Source organism: Pleurodeles waltl, chromosome 10, assembly GCF_031143425.1.
Source record: "Pleurodeles waltl isolate 20211129_DDA chromosome 10, aPleWal1.hap1.20221129, whole genome shotgun sequence".
NCBI classification, from domain to species: Eukaryota; Metazoa; Chordata; class Amphibia; order Caudata; family Salamandridae; genus Pleurodeles; species Pleurodeles waltl.
In genome coordinates this window covers 326351922-326366972 of record NC_090449.1, presented here as the reverse complement: position 1 = coordinate 326366972, position 15051 = coordinate 326351922, and the positions used below count along the sequence as shown (strand labels likewise).

At 48.8% G+C, this 15051-nt stretch overlaps 5 non-coding genes across 5 annotated transcripts; all 5 read left to right on the top strand.

The window, feature by feature from the left end:
• Positions 1-849: 849 nt before the first annotated feature.
• Positions 850-922, top strand: TRNAV-CAC (transfer RNA valine (anticodon CAC)). The gene has a single exon. It is a non-coding gene; the product is annotated as a tRNA-Val (tRNA).
• A 3500-nt stretch (positions 923-4422) lies between these two features.
• TRNAV-CAC (transfer RNA valine (anticodon CAC)) lies at positions 4423-4495 on the top strand. The gene has a single exon. It is a non-coding gene; the product is annotated as a tRNA-Val (tRNA).
• A 306-nt stretch (positions 4496-4801) lies between these two features.
• On the top strand, positions 4802-4913 carry TRNAL-CAA (transfer RNA leucine (anticodon CAA)). The gene is made up of 2 exons: positions 4802-4839; positions 4868-4913. It is a non-coding gene; the product is annotated as a tRNA-Leu (tRNA).
• Positions 4914-7994: 3081 nt separating this feature from the next.
• Positions 7995-8067, top strand: TRNAV-CAC (transfer RNA valine (anticodon CAC)). The gene has a single exon. It is a non-coding gene; the product is annotated as a tRNA-Val (tRNA).
• A 3500-nt stretch (positions 8068-11567) lies between these two features.
• On the top strand, positions 11568-11640 carry TRNAV-CAC (transfer RNA valine (anticodon CAC)). Its single transcript has one exon. It is a non-coding gene; the product is annotated as a tRNA-Val (tRNA).
• The last annotated feature ends 3411 nt before the right edge of the window (positions 11641-15051 follow it).

Sequence of the window (15051 nt, the reverse complement as noted above, 5' to 3'; positions counted from 1 at the left end):
AATTTCCCCCTCAACGCAGTCATCCTTGTACCATGGTGCAAGAACGGCTGCGTTGGCGCTCAGCAGCTAATTTAGAGCTGGCGCAGGGGGAAGCACAAGGGTGCGCTGTATTCTACTAAATACGACGCTTCCCTGCATTTTGAAAATGACGGCGCGTGGGGCTTGCAAATTTGGCACAGCGTCGCGCTTAGTCATTTTCTTGTAAATCTGGGCCAAAATGTCTAAAGGATAGAGGCTTTTTATGTCATGTTCGATGAAGACCATGCAAATGACTCTAGTCGTACTGCAGAAGAGAGCACCATGTGCAGTTTCTTGCTTTGGGATGTAGTCTCCCACTCTCTGTCACCAACCCTCCGAGCAGGGTCGGAGCCGTTGCGTTTCTGTGCCCAGGATCGTTGGTCTAGGGGTATGATTCTCGCTTAGGGTGCGAGAGGTCCCGGGTTCAAATCCCGGACAAGCCCATTTTAGCGGAAAACAATCAAATCCTGCTCAAAATACACAACCCCTCAACATTTCTCATTCCACTCGAAGCATTGTTGCGCAACACATATTTTTTGCCTCAGGCGAAAAATGGATTACAATGCCTTGGCTTCCTTCCTGCTTGCTCTTAGTGCGCCCTGTGTGATGATTTCACAGGCTCTCCTTCCTGGCATTTAGGCATCAGATATTTGTCTGTCTCTGCCCGCAGCTGTGGGATTTTTCAGGACGTCTGAGTGTATGCATGCTGGCTGACACCGCTGCAATTTTCACACTTACCCCTCGCATTCCGAGCAACTGCTGATAAAGTATAGAGGAAATCGTGCAAACATATGAGTGAAACCGTGCTCCTTCAGTCAAATCAGCAAGCTTGTTTCTGTAGTGTAGTGGTAATCACGGTCGCCTCACACGCGAAAGGTCCCCGGTTCGAGACCGGGCAGAAACACTTGGCAGCAGCAGCTTTTGTGTTTGCTCCCTAAAACCTCAGTCTCTCTCAATGCAGACTTAGACAAAAATGACCTTTAAAAACTTGTGACCTGTGTAAAACGTGCTTTACTATTGCAGGACGCTAAAAAGTTATCTGCATCCCTCGGTGGTCGTGCATGTGCATTGTTTCTTGTTCTGTTTTTTTTTTTTTTTCTTGGCCATGTTATAGTGTGGGGCCTTTAAAGCTGTGACTTTGATAGGAACATTGCAAGCGGCAAAATCAACAAGTGCAGACTGAAGAGTCCGACCTGCACACTGTTTTGGCTGTCAGGATGGCTGAGTGGTCTAAGGCGCCAGACTCAAGAGAGCTTGATCTTCAGTGAAGCTGAGCCTTCTGGTCTCTTCATGGAGGCGTGGGTTCAAATCCCACTTCTGACAGGTGTATTTTCTTCCCTTAAATCTTGCTCTGCTTGCAGAGCCAGCTCCTCACACCACTATCTTTGGAAGCTGCTGTGGCATGTGAGGAGAAATCCACCAACCCATCGGCTGGGCCCTCAATCAAAATTCTGTGTATTACTGGAAGGGACGTCTCAGGCACACCTTCTGTTAGAGCTGCACTTTATGACAGTAACTACCATGCTGGTTTCTACTTAAGCAGTTGATTCTATCGTTTGAAGTGAGGCTCTCCTGCCACCTTTTGGGCAAAGAAGACACTGCCCCTGCAACAACACAGGCAGACAAGCTCAAACTAGGTTTCTTGGTTAGGTGGGCGGAGCATATTGGCAATGGTGCCTCCTCGTGACTTGCAATTTACATGAAGAAGACAGAGAGGCAGCTGGGAGAAGGCAGTACCCATGAACCCCTGAACACTGTCTTGCGACTAGCACACAATTCTGAAATGAGGCGGGGGAAAGGAGGTGATTTCCCCATCAAGGGCCATTCCGGGAAATCAGCCACCCTGCGTCTCCCAGGTGAGTGTTTCAGGCCTATGAGCCACTAATATAAATCTCGCCTGATCGAGCGCTGATCGAGCAAGTGTGCTTGAATCCAAGAGGCATGCTCCTCTGGCTCAAGAGCTAGCAGGCCCTTCAGTGCTTCTGGTTGGGAAGTCTAAGGTGCAAGGGTCCATGACTTGCAGCGGGTTACAACTACCAGAAAGGGTCTGCTTTTCACATCAGTGCCCTAGTTCAGCTCACTGGCACAGGGCATTTTGACTACCTCTTGCCTTGCTAGAGACAAACAAAAAATCCTTGACAGAAAACATCAATTGCTATGGCACGCTTAGAGAGAGAGAGCCTCCAAATGGCCCTGCTTTTCGGAAAGACGCTTCAGAAGATGTTTCAAATGACTATGCAGCGGCAGTCTAGTTGGTATAGGGGTATGATTCTCGCTTCGGGTGTGAGAGGACCTCGGTTCAAATCCCCGACAAACCCCTACCTTTATAGGTTCAGTCTGTGTTTTAAACAGGAGTATTTCTGCTTTTCACTCTTGTAAGATGTCATGTTGCAATGCAATACATGCTTTATACTGGCGTCGAGACGGTTCAGCATCATGAAGGTATGCGAGATTTCTTTGCAACTGCTTTTCTGTGCTGGAGCAGCAGTGCTCGTAGGAACATTAAATGCACAGTGCTTCTCCATGGTAATTTCGGGTCCAGTTCTGAAATCACCTCTTGGAATGAAAGTGATCCCAGTTCCTTTCTTCCAAGGGAAGAGATCGTGTTCCGGAAGGCTCAGCTTTGAGCGTCATGAACATTGGCCCTCATCCTTGCATCCCAGTCCAATGCATAGCCACATAAAGCAAGCAGGTGTGTCTGTTTCCATAGTGTGGTGGTTCCAGTACAATGCATAGCCACATGAAGCAAGCTGGCAAGTGTGTCTGTTTGTCTAGTGTAGTGGTTATCATGCGCACCTCACATGCGAAAGGGTCCTGGTTCGAGACGCTGGGCTTTTTCACAGTATTTGCATTTCCTGCCTCACCTGACAGGCAAGCTGAGATAAAAGAGACTGTGTCTATCCCTCACCATCGTGAGGTACTACGCTCCTGGGGCATCTGTCACAGCTCACCAAGAGGAGTTGCGCCAGCTTACGGCAGTCAGTTGCTCACTGTTTGACCTTTGCAATGAAGCCTGAGCCTACAGCATTCAAGCCAGCCAAGGAAGGAAGGTACGAGAGCGAAAATAGCTTTCCTGCCCTCACCAAGAACACACACCTTGAGCAACTAAAGTGCCAGACTTACAAGGCCCTATCGCCACCGGAGCATCACTTTTAGTGACGCCCCGGTGGCACTATGCACTGCGCGGTATTTACAAGATGGCGTTCAGCCACTTTTTGTGGCTTAACACCACCTTGTAAATACGGCCCCTTAGCACGCAGCGCGTTCCCTGGAAGGGGCGTGCAATGGGTGTTGTTGGGAGTGTGCCACAGCAACACCATAGCATTTTGATACTGCTCCAGATTTAGGAGTTGGCGTAAATCTGCGTCAGCACCAAAATCCAACGCCATCCCAGGGGTGTCGTTAGAGTGGCGCACTGAGGAGAAATGTTTTCATTTCTCCTTGTTTTTGCTCTTTCTATGTGTGATGCATTCTGCAGCACACATAGAAGTAAGAGCAAATCACCATTGAAGATTTTTTTTTTGGGCAGGAAGGTGTCCCTTCCTGCACAAAAACAATTTCCCCCTCAACGCAGTCATCCTTGTACCATGGTGCAAGAACGGCTGCGTTGGCGCTCAGCAGCTAATTTAGAGCTGGCGCAGGGGGAAGCACAGGGGTGCGCTGTATTCTACTAAATACGGCGCTTCCCTGCATTTTGAAAATGACGGCGCGTGGGGCTTGCAAATTTGGCACAGCGTCGCGCTTAGTCATTTTCTTGTAAATCTGGGCCAAAATGTCTAAAGGATAGAGGCTTTTTATGTCATGTTCGATGAAGACCATGCAAATGACTCTAGTCGTACTGCAGAAGAGAGCACCATGTGCAGTTTCTTGCTTTGGGATGTAGTCTCCCACTCTCTGTCACCAACCCTCCGAGCAGGGTCGGAGCCGTTGCATTTCTGTGCCCAGGCTCGTTGGTCTAGGGGTATGATTCTCGCTTAGGGTGCGAGAGGTCCCAGGTTCAAATCCCGGACAAGCCCATTTTAGCGGAAAACAATCAAATCCTGCTCAAAATACACAACCCCTCAACATTTCTCATTCCACTCGAAGCATTGTTGCGCAAAACATATTTTTTGCCTCAGGCGAAAAATGGATTACAATGCCTTGGCTTCCTTCCTGCTTGCTCTCAGTGCGCCCTGTGTGATGATTTCACAGGCTCTCCTTCCTGGCATTTAGGCATCAGATATTTGTCTGTCTCTGCCCGCAGCTGTGGGATTTTTCAGGACGTCTGAGTGTATGCATGCTGGCTGACACCGCTGCAATTTTCACACTTACCCCTCGCATTCCAAGCAACTGCTGATAAAGTATAGAGGAAATCGTGCAAACATATGAGGGGAACTGTGCTCCTTCAGTCAAACCAGCAAGCTTGTTTCTGTAGTGTAGTGGTTATCACGTTCGCCTCACACGCGAAAGGTCCCCGGTTCGAGACCGGGCAGAAACACTTGGCAGCAGCAGCTTTTGTGTTTGCTCCCTAAAACCTCAGTCTCTCTCAATGCACACTTAGACAGAAATGACCTTTAAAAACTTGTGACCTGTGTAAAACGTGCTTTACTATTGCAGGACGCTAAAAAGTTATCTGCATCCCTCGGTGGTCGTGCATGTGCATTGTTTCTTGTTCTGTTTTATTTTTTTTTCTTGGCCATGTTATATTGTGGGGCCTTTAAAGCTGTGACTTTGATAGGAACATTGCAAGCGGCAAAATCAACAAGTGCAGACTGAAGAGTCCGACCTGCACACTGTTTCGGCTGTCAGGATGGCCGAGTGGTCTAAGGCGCCAGACTCAAGAGAGCTTGATCTTCAGTGAAGCTGAGCCTTCTGGTCTCTTCATGGAGGCGTGGGTTCAAATCCCACTTCTGACAGGTGTATTTTCTTCCCTTAAATCTTGCTCTGTTTGCAGAGCCAGCTCCTCACACCACTATCTTTGGAAGCTGCTGTGGCATGTGAGGAGAAATCCACCAACCCATCGGCTGGGCCCTCAATCAAAATTCTGTGTATTACTGGAAGGGGCGTCTCAGGCACACCTTCTGTTAGAGCTGCACTCTATGACAGTAACTACCATGCTGGTTTCTACTTAAGCAGTTGATTCTATCGTTTGAAGTGAGGCTCTCCTGCCACCTTTTGGGCAAAGAAGACACTGCCCCTGCAACAACACAGGCAGACAAGCTCAAACTAGGTTTCTTGGTTAGGTGGGCGGAGCATATTGGCAATGGTGCCTCCTCGTGACTTGCAATTTACATGAAGAAGACAGAGAGGCAGCTGGGAGTAGGCAGTACCCATGAACCCCTGAACACTGTCTTGCGACTAGCACACAATTCTGAAATGAGGCGGGGGAAAGGAGGTGATTTCCCCATCAAGGGCCATTCCGGGAAATCAGCCACCCTGCGTCTCCCAGGTGAGTGTTTCAGGCCTATGAGCCACTAATATAAATCTCGCCTGATCGAGCGCTGATCGAGCAAGTGTGCTTGAATCCAAGAGGCATGCTCCTCTGGCTCAAGAGCTAGCAGGCCCTTCAGTGCTTCTGGTTGGGAAGTCTAAGGTTCAAGGGTCCATGACTTGCAGCGGGTTACAACTACCAGAAAGAGTCTGCTTTTCACATCAGTGCCCTAGTTCAGCTCACTGGCACAGGGCATTTTGACTACCTCTTGCCTTGCTAGAGACAAACAAAAAATCCTTGACAGAAAACATCAATTGCTATGGCACGCTTAGAGAGAGAGAGCCTCCAAATGGCCCTGCTTTTCGGAAAGACGCTTCAGAAGATGTTTCAAATGACTATGCAGCGGCAGTCTAGTTGGTATAGGGGTATGATTCTCGCTTCGGGTGTGAGAGGACCTCGGTTCAAATCCCAGACAAACCCCTACCTTTATAGGTTCAGTCTGTGTTTTAAACAGGAGTATTTATGCTTTTCACTCTTGTAAGATGTCATGTTGCAATGCAATACATGCTTTATACTGGCGTCGAGACGGTTCAGCATCATGAAGGTATGCAAGATTTCTTTGCAACTGCTTTTCTGTGCTGGAGCAGCAGTGCTCGTAGGAACATTAAATGCACAGTGCTTCTCCATGGTAATTTCGGGTCCAGTTCTGAAATCACCTCTTGGAATGAAAGTGATCCCAGTTCCTTTCTTCCAAGGGAAGAGATCGTGTTCCGGAAGGCTCAGCTTTGAGCGTCATGAACATTGGCCCTCATCCTTGCATCCCAGTCCAATGCATAGCCACATAAAGCAAGCAGGTGTGTCTGTTTCCATAGTGTGGTGGTTCCAGTACAATGCATAGCCACATGAAGCAAGCCGGCAAGTGTGTCTGTTTGTCTAGTGTAGTGGTTATCATGCGCACCTCACATGCGAAAGGTCCCTGGTTCGAGACGCTGGGCTTTTTCACAGTATTTGCATTTCCTGCCTCACCTGACAGGCAAGCTGAGATAAAAGAGACTGTGTCTATCCCTCACCATCGTGAGGTACTACGCTCCTGGGGCATCTGTCACAGCTCACCAAGAGGAGTTGCGCCAGCTTACGGCAGTCAGTTGCTCACTGTTTGACCTTTGCAATGAAGCCTGAGCCTACAGCATTCAAGCCAGCCAAGGAAGGAAGGTACGAGAGCGAAAATAGCTTTCCTGCCCTCACCAAGAACACACACCTTGAGCAAATAAAGTGCCAGACTTACAAGGTCCTATCGCCACCGGAGCATCACTTTTAGTGACGCCCCCGTGGCACTATGCACTGCGCGGTATTTACAAGATGGCGTTCAGCCACTTTTTGTGGCTTAACACCACCTTGTAAATACGGCCCCTTAGCACGCAGCGCGTTCCCTGGAAGGGGCGTGCAATGGGTGTTGTTGGGAGTGTGCCACAGCAACACCATAGCATTTTGATGCTGCTCCAGATTTAGGAGTTGGCGTAAATCTGCGTCAGCACCAAAATCCAACGCCATCCCAGGGGTGTCGTTAGAGTGGCGCACTGAGGAGAAATGTTTTCATTTCTCCTTGTTTTTGCTCTTTCTATGTGTGATGCATTCTGCAGCACACATAGAAGTAAGAGCAAATCACCATTGAAGATTTTTTTTTTGGGCAGGAAGGTGTCCCTTCCTGCACAAAAACAATTTCCCCCTCAACGCAGTCATCCTTGTACCATGGTGCAAGAACGGCTGCGTTGGCGCTCAGCAGCTAATTTAGAGCTGGCGCAGGGGGAAGCACAGGGGTGCGCTGTATTCTACTAAATACGGCGCTTCCCTGCATTTTGAAAATGACGGCGCGTGGGGCTTGCAAATTTGGCACAGCGTCGCGCTTAGTCATTTTCTTGTAAATCTGGGCCAAAATGTCTAAAGGATAGAGGCTTTTTATGTCATGTTCGATGAAGACCATGCAAATGACTCTAGTCGTACTGCAGAAGAGAGCACCATGTGCAGTTTCTTGCTTTGGGATGTAGTCTCCCACTCTCTGTCACCAACCCTCCGAGCAGGGTCGGAGCCGTTGCATTTCTGTGCCCAGGCTCGTTGGTCTAGGGGTATGATTCTCGCTTAGGGTGCGAGAGGTCCCAGGTTCAAATCCCGGACAAGCCCATTTTAGCGGAAAACAATCAAATCCTGCTCAAAATACACAACCCCTCAACATTTCTCATTCCACTCGAAGCATTGTTGCGCAAAACATATTTTTTGCCTCAGGCGAAAAATGGATTACAATGCCTTGGCTTCCTTCCTGCTTGCTCTCAGTGCGCCCTGTGTGATGATTTCACAGGCTCTCCTTCCTGGCATTTAGGCATCAGATATTTGTCTGTCTCTGCCCGCAGCTGTGGGATTTTTCAGGACGTCTGAGTGTATGCATGCTGGCTGACACCGCTGCAATTTTCACACTTACCCCTCGCATTCCGAGCAACTGCTGATAAAGTATAGAGGAAATCGTGCAAACATATGAGGGGAACTGTGCTCCTTCAGTCAAGCCAGCAAGCTTGTTTCTGTTGTGTAGTGGTTATCACGTTCGCCTCACACGCGAAAGGTCCCCGGTTCGAGACCGGGCAGAAACACTTGGCAGCAGCAGCTTTTGTGTTTGCTCCCTAAAACCTCAGTCTCTCTCAATGCAGACTTAGACAGAAATGACCTTTAAAAACTTGTGACCTGTGTAAAACGTGCTTTACTATTGCAGGACGCTAAAAAGTTATCTGCATCCCTCGGTGGTCGTGCATGTGCATTGTTTCTTGTTCTGTTTTTTTTTTTTTTTCTTGGCCATGTTATATTGTGGGGCCTTTAAAGCTGTGACTTTGATAGGAACATTGCAAGCGGCAAAATCAACAAGTGCAGACTGAAGAGTCCGACCTGCACACTGTTTTGGCTGTCAGGATGGCCGAGTGGTCTAAGGCACCAGACTCAAGAGAGCTTGATCTTCAGTGAAGCTGAGCCTTCTGGTCTCTTCATGGAGGCGTGGGTTCAAATCCCACTTCTGACAGGTGTATTTTCTTCCCTTAAATCTTGCTCTGCTTGCAGAGCCAGCTCCTCACACCACTATCTTTGGAAGCTGCTGTGGCATGTGAGGAGAAATCCACCAACCCATCGGCTGGGCCCTCAATCAAAATTCTGTGTATTACTGGAAGGGACGTCTCAGGCACACCTTCTGTTAGAGCTGCACTTTATGACAGTAACTACCATGCTGGTTTCTACTTAAGCAGTTGATTCTATCGTTTGAAGTGAGGCTCTCCTGCCACCTTTTGGGCAAAGAAGACACTGCCCCTGCAACAACACAGGCAGACAAGCTCAAACTAGGTTTCTTGGTTAGGTGGGCGGAGCATATTGGCAATGGTGCCTCCTCGTGACTTGCAATTTACATGAAGAAGACAGAGAGGCAGCTGGGAGTAGGCAGTACCCATGAACCCCTGAACACTGTCTTGCGACTAGCACACAATTCTGAAATGAGGCGGGGGAAAGGAGGTGATTTCCCCATGAAGGGCCATTCCGGGAAATCAGCCACCCTGCGTCTCCCAGGTGAGTGTTTCAGGCCTATGAGCCACTAATATAAATCTCGCCTGATCGAGCGCTGATCGAGCAAGTGTGCTTGAATCCAAGAGGCATGCTCCTCTGGCTCAAGAGCTAGCAGGCCCTTCAGTGCTTCTGGTTGGGAAGTCTAAGGTGCAAGGGTCCATGACTTGCAGCGGGTTACAACTACCAGAAAGGGTCTGCTTTTCACATCAGTGCCCTAGTTCAGCTCACTGGCACAGGGCATTTTGACTACCTCTTGCCTTGCTAGAGACAAACAAAAAATCCTTGACAGAAAACATCAATTGCTATGGCACGCTTAGAGAGAGAGAGCCTCCAAATGGCCCTGCTTTTCGGAAAGACGCTTCAGAAGATGTTTCAAATGACTACGCAGCGGCAGTCTAGTTGGTATAGGGGTATGATTCTCACTTCGGGTGTGAGAGGACCTCGGTTCAAATCCCAGACAAACCCCTACCTTTATAGGTTCAGTCTGTGTTTTAAACAGGAGTATTTATGCTTTTCACTCTTGTAAGATGTCATGTTGCAATGCAATACATGCTTTATACTGGCGTCGAGACGGTTCAGCATCATGAAGGTATGCGAGATTTCTTTGCAACTGCTTTTCTGTGCTGGAGCAGCAGTGCTCGTAGGAACATTAAATGCACAGTGCTTCTCCATGGTAATTTCGGGTCCAGTTCTGAAATCACCTCTTGGAATGAAAGTGATCCCAGTTCCTTTCTTCCAAGGGAAGAGATCGTGTTCCGGAAGGCTCAGCTTTGAGCGTCATGAACATTGGCCCTCATCCTTGCATCCCAGTCCAATGCATAGCCACATAAAGCAAGCAGGTGTGTCTGTTTCCATAGTGTGGTGGTTCCAGTACAATGCATAGCCACATGAAGCAAGCTGGCAAGTGTGTCTGTTTGTCTAGTGTAGTGGTTATCATGCGCACCTCACATGCGAAAGGTCCCTGGTTCGAGACGCTGGGCTTTTTCACAGTATTTGCATTTCCTGCCTCACCTGACAGGCAAGCTGAGATAAAAGAGACTGTGTCTATCCCTCACCATCGTGAGGTACTACGCTCCTGGGGCATCTGTCACAGCTCACCAAGAGGAGTTGCGCCAGCTTACGGCAGTCAGTTGCTCACTGTTTGACCTTTGCAATGAAGCCTGAGCCTACAGCATTCAAGCCAGCCAAGGAAGGAAGGTACGAGAGCGAAAATAGCTTTCCTGCCCTCACCAAGAACACACACCTTGAGCAAATAAAGTGCCAGACTTACGAGGCCCTATCGCCACCGGAGCATCACTTTTAGTGACGCCCCGGTGGCACTATGCACTGCGCGGTATTTACAAGATGGCGTTCAGCCACTTTTTGTGGCTTAACACCACCTTGTAAATACGGCCCCTTAGCACGCAGCGCGTTCCCTGGAAGGGGCGTGCAATGGGTGTTGTTGGGAGTGTGCCACAGCAACACCATAGCATTTTGATACTGCTCCAGATTTAGGAGTTGGCGTAAATCTGCGTCAGCACCAAAATCCAACGCCATCCCAGGGGTGTCGTTAGAGTGGCGCACTGAGGAGAAATGTTTTCATTTCTCCTTGTTTTTGCTCTTTCTATGTGTGATGCATTCTGCAGCACACATAGAAGTAAGAGCAAATCACCATTGAAGATTTTTTTTTTGGGCAGGAAGGTGTCCCTTCCTGCACAAAAACAATTTCCCCCTCAACGCAGTCATCCTTGTACCATGGTGCAAGAACGGCTGCGTTGGCGCTCAGCAGCTAATTTAGAGCTGGCGCAGGGGGAAGCACAGGGGTGCGCTGTATTCTACTAAATACGGCGCTTCCCTGCATTTTGAAAATGACGGCGCGTGGGGCTTGCAAATTTGGCACAGCGTCGCGCTTAGTCATTTTCTTGTAAATCTGGGCCAAAATGTCTAAAGGATAGAGGCTTTTTATGTCATGTTCGATGAAGACCATGCAAATGACTCTAGTCGTACTGCAGAAGAGAGCACCATGTGCAGTTTCTTGCTTTGGGATGTAGTCTCCCACTCTCTGTCACCAACCCTCCGAGCAGGGTCGGAGCCGTTGCATTTCTGTGCCCAGGCTCGTTGGTCTAGGGGTATGATTCTCGCTTAGGGTGCGAGAGGTCCCAGGTTCAAATCCCGGACAAGCCCATTTTAGCGGAAAACAATCAAATCCTGCTCAAAATACACAACCCCTCAACATTTCTCATTCCACTCGAAGCATTGTTGCGCAAAACATATTTTTTGCCTCAGGCGAAAAATGGATTACAATGCCTTGGCTTCCTTCCTGCTTGCTCTCAGTGCGCCCTGTGTGATGATTTCACAGGCTCTCCTTCCTGGCATTTAGGCATCAGATATTTGTCTGTCTCTGCCCGCAGCTGTGGGATTTTTCAGGACGTCTGAGTGTATGCATGCTGGCTGACACCGCTGCAATTTTCACACTTACCCCTCGCATTCCAAGCAACTGCTGATAAAGTATAGAGGAAATCGTGCAAACATATGAGGGGAACTGTGCTCCTTCAGTCAAACCAGCAAGCTTGTTTCTGTAGTGTAGTGGTTATCACGTTCGCCTCACACGCGAAAGGTCCCTGGTTCGAGACCGGGCAGAAACACTTGGCAGCAGCAGCTTTTGTGTTTGCTCCCTAAAACCTCAGGCTCTCTCAATGCACACTTAGACAGAAATGACCTTTAAAAACTTGTGACCTGTGTAAAACGTGCTTTACTATTGCAGGACGCTAAAAAGTTATCTGCATCCCTCGGTGGTCGTGCATGTGCATTGTTTCTTGTTCTGTTTTTTTTTTTTTTTCTTGGCCATGTTATATTGTGGGGCCTTTAAAGCTGTGACTTTGATAGGAACATTGCAAGCGGCAAAATCAACAAGTGCAGACTGAAGAGTCCGACCTGCACACTGTTTTGGCTGTCAGGATGGCCGAGTGGTCTAAGGCGCCAGACTCAAGAGAGCTTGATCTTCAGTGAAGCTGAGCCTTCTGGTCTCTTCATGGAGGCATGGGTTCAAATCCCACTTCTGACAGGTGTATTTTCTTCCCTTAAATCTTGCTCTGCTTGCAGAGCCAGCTCCTCACACCACTATCTTTGGAAGCTGCTGTGGCATGTGAGGAGAAATCCACCAACCCATCGGCTGGGCCCTCAATCAAAATTCTGTGTATTACTGGAAGGGGCGTCTCAGGCACACCTTCTGTTAGAGCTGCACTTTATGACAGTAACTACCATGCTGGTTTCTACTTAAGCAGTTGATTCTATTGTTTGAAGTGAGGCTCTCCTGCCACCTTTTGGGCAAAGAAGACACTGCCCCTGCAACAACACAGGCAGACAAGCTCAAACTAGGTTTCTTGGTTAGGTGGGCGGAGCATATTGGCAATGGTGCCTCCTCGTGACTTGCAATTTACATGAAGAAGACAGAGAGGCAGCTGGGAGTAGGCAGTACCCATGAACCCCTGAACACTGTCTTGCGACTAGCACACAATTCTGAAATGAGGCGGGGGAAAGGAGGTGATTTCCCCATCAAGGGCCATTCCGGGAAATCAGCCACCCTGCGTCTCCCAGGTGAGTGTTTCAGGCCTATGAGCCACTAATATAAATCTCGCCTGATCGAGCCTAATTGAGCGCTGATCAAGCAAGTGTGCTTGAATCCAAGAGGCATGCTCCTCTGGCTCAAGAGCTAGCAGGCCCTTCAGTGCTTCTGGTTGGGAAGTCTAAGGTGCAAGGGTCCATGACTTGCAGCGGGTTACAACTACCAGAAAGGGTCTGCTTTTCACATCAGTGCCCTAGTTCAGCTCACTGGCACAGGGCATTTTGACTACCTCTTGCCTTGCTAGAGACAAACAAAAAATCCTTGACAGAAAACATCAATTGCTATGGCACGCTTAGAGAGAGAGAGCCTCCAAATGGCCCTGCTTTTCGGAAAGACGCTTCAGAAGATGTTTCAAATGACTATGCAGCGGCAGTCTAGTTGGTATAGGGGTATGATTCTCGCTTCGGGTGTGAGAGGACCTCGGTTCAAATCCCAGACAAACCCCTACCTTTATAGGTTCAGTCTGTGTTTTAAACAGGAGTATTTCTGCTTTTCACTCTTGTAAGATGTCATGTTGCAATGCAATACATGCTTTATACTGGCGTCGAGACGGTTCAGCATCATGAAGGTATGCGAGATTTCTTTGCAACTGCTTTTCTGTGCTGGAGCAGCAGTGCTCGTAGGAACATTAAATGCACAGTGCTTCTCCATGGTAATTTCGGGTCCAGTTCTGAAATCACCTCTTGGAATGAAAGTGATCCCAGTTCCTTTCTTCCAAGGGAAGAGATCGTGTTCCGGAAGGCTCAGCTTTGAGCGTCATGAACATTGGCCCTCATCCTTGCATCCCAGTCCAATGCATAGCCACATAAAGCAAGCAGGTGTGTCTGTTTCCATAGTGTGGTGGTTCCAGTACAATGCATAGCCACATGAAGCAAGCTGGCAAGTGTGTCTGTTTGTCTAGTGTAGTGGTTATCATGCGCACCTCACATGCGAAAGGTCCCTGGTTCGAGACGCTGGGCTTTTTCACAGTATTTGCATTTCCTGCCTCACCTGACAGGCAAGCTGAGATAAAAGAGACTGTGTCTATCCCTCACCATCGTGAGGTACTACGCTCCTGGGGCATCTGTCACAGCTCACCAAGAGGAGTTGCGCCAGCTTACGGCAGTCAGTTGCTCACTGTTTGACCTTTGCAATGAAGCCTGAGCCTACAGCATTCAAGCCAGCCAAGGAAGGAAGGTACGAGAGCGAAAATAGCTTTCCTGCCCTCACCAAGAACACACACCTTGAGCAAATAAAGTGCCAGACTTACGAGGCCCTATCGCCACCGGAGCATCACTTTTAGTGACGCCCCGGTGGCACTATGCACTGCGCGGTATTTACAAGATGGCGTTCAGCCACTTTTTGTGGCTTAACACCACCTTGTAAATACGGCCCCTTAGCACGCAGCGCGTTCCCTGGAAGGGGCGTGCAATGGGTGTTGTTGGGAGTGTGCCACAGCAACACCATAGCATTTTGATACTGCTCCAGATTTAGGAGTTGGCGTAAATCTGCGTCAGCACCAAAATCCAACGCCATCCCAGGGGTGTCGTTAGAGTGGCGCACTGAGGAGAAATGTTTTCATTTCTCCTTGTTTTTGCTCTTTCTATGTGTGATGCATTCTGCAGCACACATAGAAGTAAGAGCAAATCACCATTGAAGATTTTTTTTTTGGGCAGGAAGGTGTCCCTTCCTGCACAAAAACAATTTCCCCCTCAACGCAGTCATCCTTGTACCATGGTGCAAGAACGGCTGCGTTGGCGCTCAGCAGCTAATTTAGAGCTGGCGCAGGGGGAAGCACAGGGGTGCGCTGTATTCTACTAAATACGGCGCTTCCCTGCATTTTGAAAATGACGGCGCGTGGGGCTTGCAAATTTGGCACAGCGTCGCGCTTAGTCATTTTCTTGTAAATCTGGGCCAAAATGTCTAAAGGATAGAGGCTTTTTATGTCATGTTCGATGAAGACCATGCAAATGACTCTAGTCGTACTGCAGAAGAGAGCACCATGTGCAGTTTCTTGCTTTGGGATGTAGTCTCCCACTCTCTGTCACCAACCCTCCGAGCAGGGTCGGAGCCGTTGCATTTCTGTGCCCAGGCTCGTTGGTCTAGGGGTATGATTCTCACTTAGGGTGCGAGAGGTCCCAGGTTCAAATCCCGGACAAGCCCATTTTAGCGGAAAACAATCAAATCCTGCTCAAAATACACAACCCCTCAACATTTCTCATTCCACTCGAAGCATTGTTGCGCAAAACATATTTTTTGCCTCAGGCGAAAAATGGATTACAATGCCTTGGCTTCCTTCCTGCTTGCTCTCAGTGCGCCCTGTGTGATGATTTCACAGGCTCTCCTTCCTGGCATTTAGGCATCAGATATTTGTCTGTCTCTGCCCGCAGCTGTGGGATTTTTCAGGACGTCTGAGTGTATGCATGCTGGCTGACACCGCTGCAATTTTCAC